This window comes from Anolis carolinensis, chromosome 1 (assembly GCF_035594765.1).
Source record: "Anolis carolinensis isolate JA03-04 chromosome 1, rAnoCar3.1.pri, whole genome shotgun sequence".
Taxonomy (NCBI): Eukaryota; Metazoa; Chordata; class Lepidosauria; order Squamata; family Dactyloidae; genus Anolis; species Anolis carolinensis.
The window spans coordinates 47,814,403-47,831,129 of NC_085841.1; the positions used below are offsets into that span (position 1 = coordinate 47,814,403).

General features: G+C 40.6%; 1 long non-coding RNA gene across 1 annotated transcript; it reads right to left on the reverse strand.

Moving 5' to 3' along the window:
- Window positions 1-668: 668 nt before the first annotated feature.
- LOC134297075 (uncharacterized) lies at window positions 669-16,166 on the reverse strand. The gene is made up of 4 exons (XR_010003798.1): window positions 15,639-16,166; window positions 14,187-14,351; window positions 3,844-3,906; window positions 669-1,397 (listed from the first exon to the last, which is right to left on the reverse strand). It is a non-coding gene; the product is annotated as an uncharacterized LOC134297075 (long non-coding RNA).
- Window positions 16,167-16,727: the final 561 nt, after the last annotated feature.

Below are 16,727 nucleotides of genomic sequence, written 5' to 3' on the forward strand. Positions count from 1 at the left end.
TCACCCGAAGGGACTCAGGGCAGCTTACAGAATTGGCAACAATTAGATGCCGACACAGTTTAAAAACATAACAATATATAAAATCCATTAAGAACAATTAAATCCAGTATAAAAATATAAGACATATGGCTAAATCCGTTCATCCAAGATCCTCATGCTTTAGTCATAAATCAGTCCAGGTCATCTTTGCCTGCAATCAGGGCCGGTCGGAGATAAATTTAAATATTAAGCGGGGGTGCTGAAAAGCGCCCCCCGCCGGCCCTGCCTCCTGCGCCCTGGCCCCGCCTCCCACCCAGCGTGCCCTGGCCCCACCTCCCACGCTGCGTGGGAGGCGGGGCCAGGGCACGCTGGGTGGGAGGCGGGGCCAGGGTTGGCCCCGCCTCCCATGCTATTTGCCCTGGCCCCGCCTCCCATGCAGCGTGGGAGGCGCGGCCAGGGTTGGAAAGAGGGAGGCTTCGCCACCCGGGGAGGAGAGGAGGGGATCCCTCCTCCCCTTCCCGGGCGGCGAAAGAAGGAGGCTTCGCCGCCCGGGGACGGGAGGAGGGGATCCCTCCTCCCCTTCCCGGGCGGCGAAAGAAGGAGGCTTCGCCGCCCGGGGACGGGAGGAGGGGATCCCCCCTCCCCTTCCCAGGCGGCGAAAGAGGGAGCCACAAGGCCAGGGCGCACTGGTCGGGCGGCGGGCCTCCCGCCCAGCCTGACGGCGCCCCCCGGGACCTGCGCCCGAGGCGGCGGCGTCACTGGCCTCTATGGTGGGGCCGGCCCTGCCTGCAATGAAACTATCAGGAACTATTAATAGGCCATGGCCACAGGATTTTGCTCGTGCAGTGAGTCTGGGTGCTTCTGTGGTAGCATGCTCTCTTCTCCCTTCACTGCGGAAAAATGAAAACATGCTTTACCCAGCACTTCACAATTGCAGTGCCTTTAAAAATAATAAAGGAGCAGGAGAACAGCTATGCCACCTGCCCAGAAGTGTAGCTTCACACTGCTAAGGCACTGCAATGGTGTAATGCCAGGGGCCATTTGAAAGGAGTCAGCATGTCGTCACAGGACAGCAGGTTGTATACAATAATGTCATAAGTTAATTTTGAATTAATTCTAAAACAGTGTGTTGTTAAAGGCTTTCATGGCCAGAATCACTGGGTTGCTGTGAGTTTTCCAGGCTGTATGGCCATGTTCCACAAGCATTCTCTCCTGGCATTTCACCCACATCTATGGCAGGCATTCTCAGAGGTTGTGACGTATATTGGAAACTAAGCAAGGGATGTGTATATATCTGTGGAAGGTCCAGGGTGGACTTTTAACACCTTACCCAGTTGACTCCAAGTACTGCAAGCATTCTTCTTTGTCCTCTTCCTCTCATTTGCTCCCACTTGCAAGTCCACTGACTGCCTAAAAAACTACACAAGGAGAAAGATGAAGAGTCTGCAATGAAGAGAGGCACAGATATGGCTAACAGGAGCCTAAGCTCCTAACATCAACACCATCAACAGCAGCTGTCTCCTGTAGTCTGCAAACTATTTCCTGAATGTACAGTTCTCTGGGTCTTCGGGGTCAGGTTCCTGGAGTGGAGTGATGAGGGAAATCATCTATTCTGCAATGCAGGTAATATTGCTACTCATCAAGCCCTGGCTCAAGCGACCGATAGATCGAGCCATTCAGGAAGCAGCTGCTTAACAGAGCTGGCTGCAGTTGATGGTGTAATGATTTTGGGATTCATTGCCTTCTGCTTCCATCTGTCTCCTGCTTCATAGGTGCCTCTAATGTAGCGACAATCTATGGACATATGTGTGACTTCCCACCATTATTTGGGGGTGAGTCATTACTATGAATCACTTTCAATGAAATCATGTGCCTTGAAGTCAACTACAGCTAACGACAGCCCTGTCATATAGAGGTGGCTTGCCATTGCCTTCTTGTGAGCCTGACTTGATCAATAGATTTTGATAGGTAAACAGGTTTTGAACTTTGATCTCCCAATATCCTAGTCCAACACTCAAACCAAATTTTGCAGTAGGTCCTTGAAAATTTGGCAATGAAGTAGGTTTAGAGTGACACTTTTTCCAGCTCTGCCGAAAGCCTCTCAAGGATCCTGTTTGTACAATGGCAAACAAGATGTCTTTGGGAAGCCCACAGCAAGATGAAATAATATATAACTGTCATGACTATTGATCATCACCCCAAATACAATCAAGACAAGGATAACCTCAATTAAAAAACCATTTTAAAGATATCTAGGTTGACGGCTATCATTAACTACATCTGGAAACAAATTCCATAGTTTTAGTATGCATTTCAGTAGAAAAATACTTCTTTTCATCTGTCCTGAATGTCATACCATTAAACATCAGTACACAACCCTCTAGTGTTATAAGAAAAGGCTCTTTATGCTAGCAATTTAAAGGCACTATGCAGATATTGCACCCTTTTCTCTTTAATGGATTTTCTCTCAGGATGTATCTTCACTGTAGCATTAATGTAGTTAGACAACACTTTATATGTCATGTCTCAATGCTATGGAGTTCTGTAAGCTGTAGTTTTGCAATGCCTTTACCTTCTCTGACAAAGAGTGCTACTGCTTCACCAAACTATAGCTCCCATGATTCCATGGCATTGAGCCCTGGCAGTTAAAATTATGTCAAACTGCATAAATTTTACAGTGTAGATGCACTCTCAGTCTCTTGCTCTTAGACCCCATCTACACTGCCATATAATACATTTTCAGAATGCAGTTTAACTGCATTGAACTGGATTATATGAATCAACACTGCCATGTAATGCAGATCAATGCAGTTAAATTGCATTATATGGCAGTGTATATGGGATCTTATAGACACATAACAGAGAACTTCCTGATACTAACTAGTTAAGCCTGGGATGATTTCATGAAAGGACAGAAGAAACTTTTCCCATTTAACAATGTCTAATTCCAGAGGATAAGTTGTACTCTATTGCAGGCAGCAAAAGCAACAGAGTTTTGTGAGATATAAAGTCCATATTTGCATTTTAAAAGGACATGTTGGCAAGTTAAAAGGCTGGAAAATGCTGTTTTCTTTGCTTGACAGAGAATACAGACTTGAATTGCCAATTATAATTTTTTGGCATCACCATAAGGTAAATTTTACTTTCAGGTGATGCCAAAAACTCTAATTGTTAAAGCACATTAAAAATATAGGCATTTATAATCAACTTTGGTAGGCGTTTGCTTTGTGATATTATGCCTTGGGTTTTATCTAATGCCATTATGTATCATGCACGGAAAAGGGGTTTTGCTTTTAAAAGAGAGTAAATTGGAAGCATTTACTTCTGGAGCTTGGAATCATCAACAAAACGCCTTCAGTAAAGAGAAAGATATTTCTTTAAGAACTGCATTATAGGGGGAGCACAGAAAATGGAAGGATTTTCTACTTCTGGCTTAATGCATAGAAACAATGAGCTAAACATTATATTTAACTAGTGGCTTACAAGCTCTGAACTAATAATACAGTATCAGCTATATATTTTTTTCCTTCCCTTGAGGCTTAATAAGTCAATTTGTTGGACAACAGCAAAATGTAGATGTTAGCAACTGGAGATTGCAGGGAACTGAACCCTAACCTTTGTTTACTTAACATGTGCTTTAGCATTGATCTTTTTAGACCACATTACTTTATGCTAGTGGATGCACTTATCCAGTAATGCAAAAAGACTTATTGCATGCACAGAGGAACTCAAAAGACTACTTCTGATTAATAATTCTGTACCTTTGATTCATCCTGCTTTTAAAGCCATTTATTGCTTCGCTTCCAAACCCACAGTTTAAAAAAATGCCCTTTAACTGGAATGAACACATAAATCCTTATTCACCTTTTCCCAATCCAGACAAACAATTCATGGTATTTGAAGGGTGAGTCAACAAGATATATATTTCTGGTGGCAGAAAGAAGAAAAATAGCTATTAGTAACAAAATTAAATTTAACAGGTTGCTAGATTCCATGCTTTCTTAGGACTTCATCCCATGTGATTAGTAAAGTGTTGGGGTCATAGTTTTGCTGCTTAGTTTTGCAACACCCCATTTGGAAATTAAACAAATGATTTTCCTACCCCATCACACATTTTCTGCCATCCCGCTTTCTTTAAAAATGATCTGTTTGCCTTTCCATCACATGGGAGAAATATTGCTCTGTCCACTGTCCCCCTCCCCATTTTCTTTTTATTGAAATATCCTCTGTGTTTGTTCTCACAGAAGTACCTTTATATGCAAGATCACATCAACGAATTTATTCTCCTTGCAAACAAAAAGTTGATAGAACAAAATAAATAAATAACCCTTCCTTCCTCCACAGTCCCAAAACAGTAATGGCCAAAGAAAGGAATCAATACTCAGCTCCTCCCTCCAGCACGCCATCATCATACTGTTTAAAAGCAGATAAGGGGGATTCCCATCACACGTAAAATTTGTCGGTTTTGCCCATCTCTACACGGGGAATTGAAAATGAAGTCAATTTCCAATCAAATTCCGAACCGTCGGGAAAACCCACTTTAAAAGCTGTGAAAGACTAGAAACTCACAGAACAAGTGTGTGTATGTAATGGGCTCCGTTGGCAGCCCTTTCTAAAAAGTGTAGCATCGCAGAGAAAGCTGTGTGTGATAAAGTCCTTAGGACCTCATCCCACATCCAAAGGAAATGGAGAATTTAACAATTGTTCACGTCCCACCTTAAAATCAACAGTTCCATCCCATCTTAAAAATCAACAGCTCCCACCCCACCTTAAAATACCCAGTTTTAGCTATCTCTATGCTCAGGAAGATAAGTGGATTCCTCCTGACTTCACAGTCCTCTTGATTAAAGACAAAATCCCAAAGGCAACCATCTGAAGGAGTCCTGTGTCATTTGATGGGCTCTGTGGGACTTCATCTTTAAAATGAACAGAAACTACCCCACATTCCTCCCCTTATGGAAGGAAATCCTTAATCTGATGATTTCCAAGTGCATTGAACTGGAGATCCCAGTATTCCATGCAGAAACTGTCAGTTTAAAAAAGGCAACTCTAAAATGACTAAAAGACAACTTTTGAAGGCATTAGTAACAAAATGTGCCACTAAGGGTTAATGGTGACAGCTCACATATCCTTTTCCATAAATTACATGTAATGCTGGGAAAGCTAATTAATTAAATTGATCAGATCAGTTCAACAAATTAAACCATTTCAGTTGTTGGTGTTAATGACAATGACTCAATTCCCCAATTTTGTAGATTCAACTTTAAAAATTTAATTTTCACAATTAATGTTCTAGGTTCTACAATAGCCAAGCAATGAGTCCTCTTATAAATATCTGTCCCTTCACTGAAAACAGTTCCAGCTTACATAAACACTAGCAGGATGGTATGAAAATCCTATCTGCTTAATCATTATATCTGACGTTTTAAAGTAATACAACAACCAAAAGAGGGGGGGGGGGAGCAGAAAACCTTTTCTAGGATTTTAATCATGTTACCTCCTTATATTACAATACATTACATGAAAAGTAAATCTACCCAAATCTAGATTCAAAAATTAAAAATGTAAAACTAGACACAATTCTCTTGGGACAGTATCCCAGATACTTGATACCATAATTAAAAATACTTTGTTCATTATGTTCATTTCCCATACCTCTAGTAAGACAGACACACAATAAAGCTTTCCGCTGTTGACCCTGGGAGCTATAGTTGGTCAATGTAGAAAGAGATAATTTTGAAGACATCCAGTTGGAAACTAAGCTATTAGCAGGAAATATTCATGAGACTAAAAACATAACTAATGGCCCTAGGGTCCATCTACAGCAGGCATGGGCAAACAAAGGCCTGGGGGCCGGATGCACCCTTCTGGGTGCTTATCTCAGGCCCTTCTCATTTTCCCTGTCCTCTTGGCATAAGGAAATAGCAGCATGAGGGAGGCAAACACGCAGCAGCTGAAAGCCCTCTGGAGCGCTCTCAGCCACCGCGTGTCTCACCCTCCTCCTGGCATAAGGACAGTGTGAGCAGCCTCATCCTATGCCAGGAGGACAGCTCAAGGAAGGCACATGGTGGCTGAGAGCCCTCCAGAGCACTCTCAGCCACCACATGTCTCACCCTCCTTCTGGCATAATGCCAAGAGGACAGCTTGAAAATCGAGGGAGGAGGATCAGGGCAGTTGTCTCGCATCTAGCCTTCCTCCTGGCATAAGGATGGGGCAAGGCAAAAAGGTAGACCCTCTGATCTACAGAATCAGATTTAGTGGAGTTTGACTCCACTTTAAATGACATGCCTCAATGCTTTAGAATTATGGGAGTTGTAGTTGTACAAGGTTTTTAGTGCTCTCTGCCAAAGAGTGATGTTGAGTCATCAAACTGCAAAACCCATGATTCCATAGAGTTGAGCCATGGTAGTTGAATTTGTGTCAAACTGCATTAATCCTGCAGTAGATATACACACCCATGGAGTTGTCCAGTAGCTATAAAATGTGGAAACTGATAAGGCTCCTACAGATTATATTTATTTATTTATTTATTTATTTACATCATTTATATTCCGCCCTTCTCACCCCGAAGGGGACTCAGGGCGGATTACATTACACATATTAGGCAAACATTCAATGCCTTTTTAACACAGGACAAAGACAAACAAACATAGCTCCTAGCGGGCCTCGAACTTATGACCTCCTGGTCAGTGACTCATTGCTCTCCCGTCTGCGCCACAGCCCCGAAAAGCAGATTTAGAGTATTATTATGATCATAATAGTTATGGTATGTGATCAGTCAGTCATCATAGTTTTCAATGTCACCATATTAAGGTTGCATTTGTCAGAAACGTGTAGTTTTCAAGGTCTCTGTTGTGAATTTTTCTGTATTTGGTTGACTGAGTAAGGAACCAGAGTGCAAACTGAGAAAGTGAAATGAATTCTCACCAGTGGGTGTCTATAAAGGTAGCCATGTAACTCAACTCCTATTAGCCCCATTTGTTGTGTAGAATGATAGTGATAGCCCAGCACTATGTCTCTATGTCAGGAGAAGTAACCATACCTTTTCCATAAAGCTTTCTACATCCAAGGAAATTTGGTTGCATCTAACGTACCCTGACATCAATTTAATTGCCATGGCTCAATGCTACGGAATCCTGGGCTTTGCAGTTTTGTGAGGCACCAGCAGAGAAGGCTAAATGTAATGTAAAACTATAACTCCCATGATTCCACAGCATTGGCATCCATGGCAGTAAAAATGGTGTCAAACTGCTTCAATTCTACATTGTAGTTACACCTTTTCTTGGCATCAATGAGAATTAAAGCCCGCAGCTAAATCCCACTTACTTCCCACACACCCATCTGCACAAACTTTATACTTCTTGGGAATGCCATTATATTGTTGTTGAAGGCTTTCATGGCCAGAATCACAGGGTTGTTGTATGTTTTCCAGGCTGTATGGCCATGTTACAGAAGTATTTCCTCCTGTTTCGCCCACATCTATGGCAGGCATCCTCAGAGGTTGTGAGGATGCCTGCCATAGATGTGGGCGAAACATCAGGAGATAATATTTCTGGAACATGGCCATACAGCCCAGAAAACATGCAACAATCCAATGCCATTATAGTTGGAAAGAAGTCACTGTGGAGAGATGAAGCTTGAGAAAACATTAACTGTGCCACAAATATTACATAGACAACAGAACAGGGTCACCCTTGCGGAACAAATGAGAAGGGCAAAACTCTATATTGTGCTGTTTGAAATAAGCTATGCTGCAACCTATCTTTGCAAATGTACCCGCACACAAAAAGACAACGGAAACAACTGAAGATAATTCTGAAGATGATTCTGTTTTACACCACAGGGCATTTCAATCAGAGAGAGAGAAAAAAGGGGAGAGATTTTAAAATATCTACTAATTAAGAAGTGAATCTGCCTTGGGAAAGCAATTAAGCAGAATTTGTCCCTTGCTCACAAAAGTTCATGCAGCACAACTCAGAAATCTCCTCAGATTCTAGCAATTATGCCATGTCAAATCTCCCCCTTACCCAAGTGGAAGGATCCCCTCAAAAAAGAACTCATCATCTCTGCTTTTATTGAACCCCCAAAGCACCCTCTAATGTTAATAATGAGAAGCCAAAGAGTGGAACGAAAGCCGAAGAGTGACAGCATGAAGAAGCAGGGTGCTGTGTTTTGCACATTCCAGCTTTAACAGCCGCAGAATGATGTACAGGTTTAATTAACTGCCTCCAAACAACATTCCCGAGTCTCTTAAAATAGAGAGAGAGAGAATGCAACTGAAGATCATACACCTGTAAGAAGATTAGAATATCCACAGAGTATTTTGGGACATGTTTTGGTTCAGAGCTGAAATGAAACCACAGAATAATAAACATTGGATCAATGCTCACAGTCCACAAAAGGACAAACCTTCTCCTTAGGAAGTAAGGAACAGCCACAGCTCAGACTTATGTGCTTTTAAGTTGTTAGTTGACTTATGGTGACCCCATGAAAAAGGTTTTCTCATGCAAGAGGTGGTTTTGCCAGTTCCTTCCTCCATCTGAGTACTAACCAGGGCTGACCCTACTTAGCTTCCAATATCAGACAGGATCTGGTGCCTTTAAGGTATTTAGGAATCATTGAAATGAGCATATCTGGAATTTGGAGCATGCCCAGTTGAAACAAACCTAGAGGGTTGGAAAATGAAGAAGTGAGTTTAGAATACTGACAGTGCCAATTATCTCCCAGCAAGGACCTGGGAAGCAATTGAGACCAAACGCGAGTATTTTAAAAGTCTCCCAAAAGACTCAGGGGAAAGGGGGCTTCAATATAAGGGCTAGTGGTAAAGCAGTCAGTGCTGTCCTTTATGTAAATTTAGGCACTCAATAGGGTTTACTTCTAAGTAGCTGTGTACTGCACTCCAGGCTGTGAGAGGTTTTGATGTAGTCCAACTTGAATTTTCTTTCAAACGGTATAGTTAAATATATCCACAACTATGCAAGTTCCATAAGAAATTCAGAGCTTTGAAAACTGCTTTTAAAAACTAAGATTCTCTCAGTGGCACTGAAGTAAAAAAAAAACTAGTATTTTTCAATATTCAAATTTATATTGTTAAAGATATAATCCTATGCACTTTCATCCTGGGAGGGGGAATCTCTATGAATCAACACGTAAACAGAGCAGCTGAAGCTATTATATACAACAAGAATGGGGAACTTCCTGACTGTAGGTTCCATCAGCTAAATCAGTGGTTCCCAACCTTTGGTCCTCCAAGTGTTTTGAACTTCAGCTCCCACAATTCCTAACAGAAGGTAAGCTGGCCGGGATTTCTGGGAGTTAAAGTCCAAAACACCCAGAGAACCAGAGGTTGCGAACCACTGATCTGAACCAAAGCATCTTAAACTATGGGCTGTGACCCCATTTGGGTTCCCTAACTGAATGTGAGGGACGGGGGGTGGGGGAGTGGGGGGGTCACAAAATGTATGTTATCATGTCACCTAGTGGTTGTTTTAGACATTTATACAAATACTTCATCAAAAAGGAAAATCAACCTACCTTGGTCATCAAGACTTGTAAATATGATTATGCTTGATGGCTATCTTTTCAGTCTCAGAAATACTTCCCTTCAAATTTTGATTCTAAAAAATTAAGTTGGGTTCATAAAGCATGCTATATTGAAATTAAAACATTAGTCATTTGCCATTAAAAGTTCAAGAAAAATTGTCTGCAACCTGTACAGGGAGAGATTAATACCACCTATTAGTTTTGTGGTGAGGAAAGTATATGGATTGTGTGCATTATGTGACTAGACCATGATGGGAGCAAGAGGAATGTGGATGTGGATCTATTTCAGGTCATGGTCGACTCTGCAACCTGGGACCTTTTACGTTAGATGCCAAAACACCTCATTGTGATCCCCAATTTTTTTTTTGGCGGGGGGGGGGGGGGGGGAGAACCACTTGAGACTGGAAACTGATCATTCAAATATGGCATGAAAAATGTTGAAGATGCTCCACAGTTCGCAGTATCAAATATTCAGCCAAGATTTAATTATTTATGTAAAAATAAACAAGTATACCCATTTCATTAGTATACAAATTAGCTTAGTCTTTAATAAGTATACCAAAAGTTATTTAAAATAGATTTCTTCATCATTTATTATCGGTAAATGCTTGATTATATATACCCGTTTTATGTACCTATATATCTGGGGTTGCATAAAAATTTATCAGGCAAAAAGGGGCTGTAAGAGGGAAAAGTTTGAAAAGTTCTGATCTAAACTACCACTTTCCCCCCTAGATTCTGTCCCTTTTTCTGAGCCCCAATTAATTCTTGTTACTAATGAAAAGAGAGAAGTGCTGAGAATCAAAGCAACCCTTTTGTCTCTGATCAGTGATCAGAGATAAGAGCAGGTTTTTGCTAAATGTTATAAAAAGGAGTCTTCCTCAAGGCTAAGCAAGGAAAAATGCAAAGGGGGTTGCAGAAAAATCGCTCCCTGACTCTCTTTCTGTGCAAGGAAATGAACACAGTGGGTCCTTGGTATCTACTGGGGTTTGGTTTCCAGTGAGAAACCAATCACACACATGAATACCAAATCTCATTGTGTTTATAAAATCAAGGTTTACTTTTTGGATTTATATATATATATATATATATATATATATATATATATATATATATATATTCAAGCCATAGATGTTTGAATACATGGGTACCAAATCTGTGGATACAAAGGACTTTGGACTTTGTTGGAAGAAGGGAAAGCATTTTAGAAAAGGCTCCACAATTTGGGCTTTGTTAGAATTTTTGTTTGTAATTTTTAGATGATGATTCTTGTGCTAGGCAGTGGTTCACAACCTGTGGGTCCCCAGGTGTTTTGGCCTACAAATCCCAAAAATACCAGCCAGTTTACTAGCTGTTAGGATTTCTGGGAGTTGCAGGCCAAAACATCTGGGGACCCACAGGTTGAGAATCACTGTGTTAGAGGGAAGAATGAGTGGATGTTTTACTGGGAAGGAAGGGCAAGGTTGTATATGAATGTCTTCAACCCAAAGAATGGGAGGTTACTGCAACATGAGGGGTGGAAGTAATAGTGTAATAGAGAAGAATTATTGTAGGTACTGTTCTGAAGTTTATGTGTTTTATACACATATGCGTAGATTTTGGGAGGGTAGAGGGAGGGGAAGCAATAATACAAATGATTTGTATTTGATCTTGATTAAAAATGTAATTTTCACAGTATCGTTAAAAAATTAAAAGTTTTGAAATAAAATCTCACAGACATCTCACAAGCAGTTGATAACTGAGACCAATCAGGTGCTTTAAACCCACCTAGATATTAAAAAGAAAAGAAATCAAAGACATTGAAAGGAGATTCTTTGATGGTTGATATGTTTGAGGGTGCATGTTCTTTCCTTCATCACTTGGTCTGAAGCCTCTAATGATGTAAGAAATTGAAATAAAATACTTGTCTAACGGTGCATTTGGCAGCAAAGCTGGCAGAGCCAAGGCAGTCAGTGGGCAGCTGTACCTTTTTATGCAAGGGGCATAAAACTCCTTCAGGCTGCCATCCCCTGAAGGAAATGGGCCAAAGCAAGCAGAGCTAGTTTCACCAATCTTCCTTTGCACCACAGGAAAGAAAATAAAATGTAAATAGATGGATAGATAATAATATATACGCGTACATTTATTCACTCAACTCATGTACGCATGTCATTTGAATGTTGTACTTCTTTGGTTTTTTATATATTGGTTTCCTGTCTGATATTTCTTTTGTTCTAGGAAAAGCTACAAAGCCATAGTAGCTGGGATTCTGAGTATCTTGATAGTATATGATAGGCTTCCCATCTTGACTGTAATAGATAGTAAAGTGGGATAATGGTGCTTCAATTCCTTGCTTAGCCCAGAGTAGTGGTTCTCAACCTGTGGATTCCCTGGGGTTTTGGCTTACAACTATTAACACTCATTAGTACACATCAGATATAATGGGGAGGCATCCTCTCTCAGACTCAGCTTAGGGACCCAGAATAACTATTGTTATTAATATTAATAACACCCATTGGTATACATCAGATGTTATGGGGGAAGCAGACCGCTCTCAAACTCAGCTTAGGGTAATAATAATAATAATAATAATAATAATAATAATAATAATAATAATAATAATAAAACTTTATTTATACCCCGCCACCATCTACCCGCGGGGACTCGGGGAGGTTTACATGGGGCAGAGGCCCAAACAACATAGGACAAAATATAGGCAACATAATACAAATCACACTATAAAAAGATAAAACAGTAATACAATATATCAATTAAAACAAAAATACAGGATAAAAAATGGCATTTAAAACACATAAATGGTAAAATCGTAATAAATACAGGCTAGATTATTAAAAACCCTCTGGGGCTGATTAAGTAATGACTGTATCTCCAAAGGCCTGCCGAAACATCCAAGTCTTCAGTTGTTTCCTGAAGGAAGGTAGAGAGGGGGCCAACTTAATCTCCCTGGGGAGGGTACCAGAGTAACTATCGTTATTTATATTAATATTATTATTAACCCCCATTGGTACACATCAGCAGTAATGGGAAAGCAGCCCTCTGTCAGTACCTGCTTATTGTTACAGGACCGAAATGAAAGGAAAATGAAAGCAAACATGATGGCTGTGTGGCTTTCATTTTCGTGTCGCCTCTCGTTTCCTATGAAAATGTCATCATTCGTTTTGTGTAGACAAACGGTCGAAACGAAACGATAGCATGAAGGAAACGAAGGAAAAAATTTCCCATACATCTCTAATTCCTAGCACTCATATATGTGAGAGAAATATACGGTATTTGCATCATCCATATACATATACAGTTGTAATAGACATGGTTTTGTCATTCTTCCTTGCCACCAAACAATGGCCTGATTATCCATGTTTCTCCCTGCACTTCCTAATAACATTTATTTCCCTTATTCTTTCTTCATTCCCCATTCTTTTTTTCTTTCTTTTTTTCTTTTTTTCTTTTGGTCTGTTTAACTTCCATTGTTGCTTCTCTGTCTCACCAAGGAGCTTTCTAATACATTAATGACATTCTACTCTGTTTTCTGACACCTCACAGTTGGGTCTCTCAGTCAAATCAATTAGGTTACCATTAATTGGGGACTCCACACCAATGAAGTCTCTGTGCCATTGGAAAGTAAAGAGGGAGGGAAACTTGAGCCTATCCTGAGAAACAGCATCCATGATTAATTTCTTCCTTGATTAGTTCCTCAATGCCTTTCAGTTTGGGAGAATATAATTTTTTGAGTAGATAAAGAAAGGTAGATAACAGAGTGTGGCCTCGGGAGGCACCGTTTTGCTGCTGGCACTCATCCTTGAGAGGGAAAGGCTGAACGCTCTGCATGGACCCCTGTGCAAAAGCAGTTTCAAGGAAGATGTCAAGAAGACACCTTTGTCAGACTTACCACAGCTGCCTTGCTCTTCAGAGAAGCAAAGGTCATTAAAAAGAAAGGCCAAGGCATGTCATGGGGGAGAGGAGATGCAAATCAGGCCAGATGACTTTTTCCTGTCGCACACTGCGATGGGCAATTAAGGTTCATTGGAATTCCACAGGAAAGTGTGTCAGTCAAGGAGACAGGCTATGGCCTAACAAGTAGCCAAGAGCAAATGGGCAACCCTCCTCACCCCCAGATTTTTCATCTCTGCAGCCAAGCCTGTTCCAATGTGCCTTCCCAGATTAATAGGAAATCTCCAATACCAAGTCCTATAAGCACTTTATTAGAACTTAGATTCCATATCGCACCCTGCACTTGCCCTATAAGCCTTATATTTCACCTGTCACATCAGCACTTTTAATCTTGTACCCATTACTCTGGCCCGGCCCAGTTTTATTGTGTTTTAGCGTATTGTTTACTGCTTGTTGTTTATACTGTTTTAATTGTTTTCATTTGCCTTTTGTTTTGTATTGTTATATTGTGTGTTGAGGCCTTGGCCTTTGTAAGCCGCATCGAGTCCTTCGGGAGATGCTAGCGGGGTACAAATAAAGTTTAATAATAATAATAATAATAATAATAATAATAATAATAATAATAATAATAAACACAGCTTCATGCTCTCATGTCATTGTGTCATAAGTTTCCATTAAGTCTTTTTTTCATGCCCCAATATGGGCAGCATGTTACTGAAAATGTAATTAAATATGTTACTTCCCAGGATCAGAATCAGCCTAGTTGGTCCACAAACCTGTGCCTCAGAGCACCTCAACTAGCTCACAGGTGTGTCACCAAGTGATTTCTGATTTTCATTTTCTGGAGGCGGCTGGACTGGGAGACAAGCGTCTTGATGGTTGCAGGTCTTCCTGCTCCCCAGTCTTATGTTGACAGCAGCACAGGGACTTCTACATTTCAGCTGAAAGAGGAAAATATACATTTTGCATTTTAATCCTAATCCAAATTAACCAATTTTTTAACATGGAAACTTTTAACCTAACCTTTTGTTTTAATTATGAGCACTTTTTCTGTAACTATATGCATGCATGTACAGTAGAGTCTCACTTATCCAACATAAACGGGCCGGCAGAATGTTGGATAAGCGAATATGTTGGATAATAAGGAGGGATTAAGGAAAAGCCTATTAAACATCAAATTAGGTTATGATTTTACAAATTAAGTACCAAAACATCATGTTATACAATAAATCTGACAGAAAAAGTAGTTCAGTACATGGTAATGCTATGTAGTAATTACTGTATTTATGAATTTACTACCAAAATATCATGGTGTATTGAAAACATTGTCTACAAAAATGCGTTGGATAATCCAGAACATTGGATAAGTGAGTGTTGGATAAGTGAGACTCTACTGTACGTTCCTTCAAGGTTGCCTGTTGACTTATGGTGACCCCAGAGATGTTATTATTTTTGCCTAAACAAGCAATTCTCAGAAGAGTTTTGTCCTTTCCTTCCTCTGAAATGCAGCCTACAGCACCTGGTATTTGTTGGTGGTCTCTCATCCAAGTGCAAACCAAGGCATGCACTGCTTAATTTCTCATTCTCCAGATCTATGAAATGCCTCCTTACTGTTCCAGGAATGTATCAAACCTTACCCAATTCTTATCTGTTTCCCTGTCCTCATATATTTCCTGCCAACTCCACTTTTTGTACTTCCCACCCTTCAACAACTTTGATATCCCTCTCAGAAAGTTGCCTTCATTCTCAACATTTATCAAGTGGACCAGCTTTCCATCTGTTTTTGGTGCTCTTACTCAAATTTTGGTGGCACATGTAAAATCTGATGTGTATGCCTTAAAGAGCATTTTAGAATAGGCATTTGAAAATAGAAACTGCTGATTAATATTCTGTCTTCCCACTTTTTCAGCTTCATTTAAAATTTCTTCTTCCATTTCCTCCCTTTACCTCCAGCATAGGTTAGGTAAAGGTTTTCTCCTGACATTAAGTCTAGTCGTCTCCGACTCTGGGGAATGGTGCTCATCTCCATTTCTAAGCCAAAGAGCCGGTGTTGTCCGTAGACGCCTCCAAGGTCATGTGGTTCCATGATTGCATGGAGCGCCGTTACCTTCCCTCCAAAGCTGTACCTACTGATCTACTCACATTTGCATGTTTTCAGACTTCTAGGTTGGCAGAAGCTGGAGCTAACAGCGGAAGCTGACCCCACTCCCTGGATTCGAACCACCTACCTTTCGGTCAGCAAGTTCAGCAACTCTGCGGTTTAATCCGCTCCACCACCGGGGGCATAAATGCTTCAAACTGAGTACTGAGGGCAAAAATGAACTCAACAGTAGGAGAGAAGCAGTAAGTAGAATCTTTCCCTTCCCAGTATGTTCATGTAAAAGAAAATAGCTGAGGGCTAAGTTCATAGTACAAGAAGATGTTGTAAATAACCAACTCGACATGAGGGAGAGAAGAGGAGGGAGAGAAATTTTCTTTTCTCTTTAGGCTCAGACTAAAAGCAAATGGCTACAGCTTCTGCCAGCCTGCATGTTATTCTTAACCGGATGTGGTCATGCATATCCCCATTCTGATCTGTTAAATATTGAAGGGTATGCTGTGCATGTTTATTTCTATCAAAATTATTGGTATGGAATATGTACATTTAAGTCACAATAGGGAGGCTAATGTTGAGAATATGTTTACGTCTATGTAAAGCATACCCCCATACATACACAATTCTTGCGGGGCTCTGAATAAGGGAGCAAATATCTTTGCCCATGAAGGAATGCATCTCCATTGCCATGGCAACCAGCCCTATGCCCCATCTTTATGGCTGGTACCGGAGGAGCAAGAAAGGGCAATGAAACCACAATAGCATCGACCTTTTTGTTTTAGCAGTAGAAAGGCATTATATTTCCCTCTCCATTTCCTACCTCCTCTAATTGTTTTTTAAAAATAATAAATGTAAGGGGAAATGACTAGTTTCATGTGCCTTCAGATTAAGAATAGCAAGAATATTTACATAATTTGCTTTTTAAAAATTAGTAGTCACCATATTTAACAGCAAAACAAGACAATGGGAAAGAACCACCAGTTCTGCAGCTTAAGAAAGGGAGTGGATAAGATTCTGCCCACCCCAAGATACTGGTAAATGAAGGGAGGACACGGAGCTAATTTTGCAAAGCTTTAGAACCATATTGAGGAAGATCCAAATGATCACAGTTTAAATGGGTGGTAATTACAGTGACTAATTGACGCCCCATGATTGCAATCCCCATTGAAAGGCACCTCAAGCTACACAGAGGAAAGTAATAATGATTTACAGGTCTGGAAAC